We start from the raw sequence: 220 nt of genomic DNA on the forward strand, positions 1-220 counted from the left end.
CGCTCCGGGGACGCGCGCCGGCCCCGCAGCCGTCCCGAGAGCAGCGCGGCGGGCAGAGGGGCAGGTGGAGGCGGCGGAGCCCGCGGGGCAGGCGGCAGCTCCCGGCTCTCGCTGCTCCCCGAGCCCGGGCGGCGGAGGCTCCTCCTCCTCCTTAACTCTTGCCGGGCTCGGGGCGAAGCCGCGCTGCCGGGCTGGGGCTCGGGGCTCCCGGGCCGCTCCG

This window comes from Lagopus leucura, unplaced genomic scaffold, assembly GCF_019238085.1.
Source record: "Lagopus leucura isolate 7727_CA_CO unplaced genomic scaffold, USGS_WTPT01 Super-Scaffold_100040, whole genome shotgun sequence".
Lineage (NCBI taxonomy): Eukaryota > Metazoa > Chordata > Aves > Galliformes > Phasianidae > Lagopus > Lagopus leucura.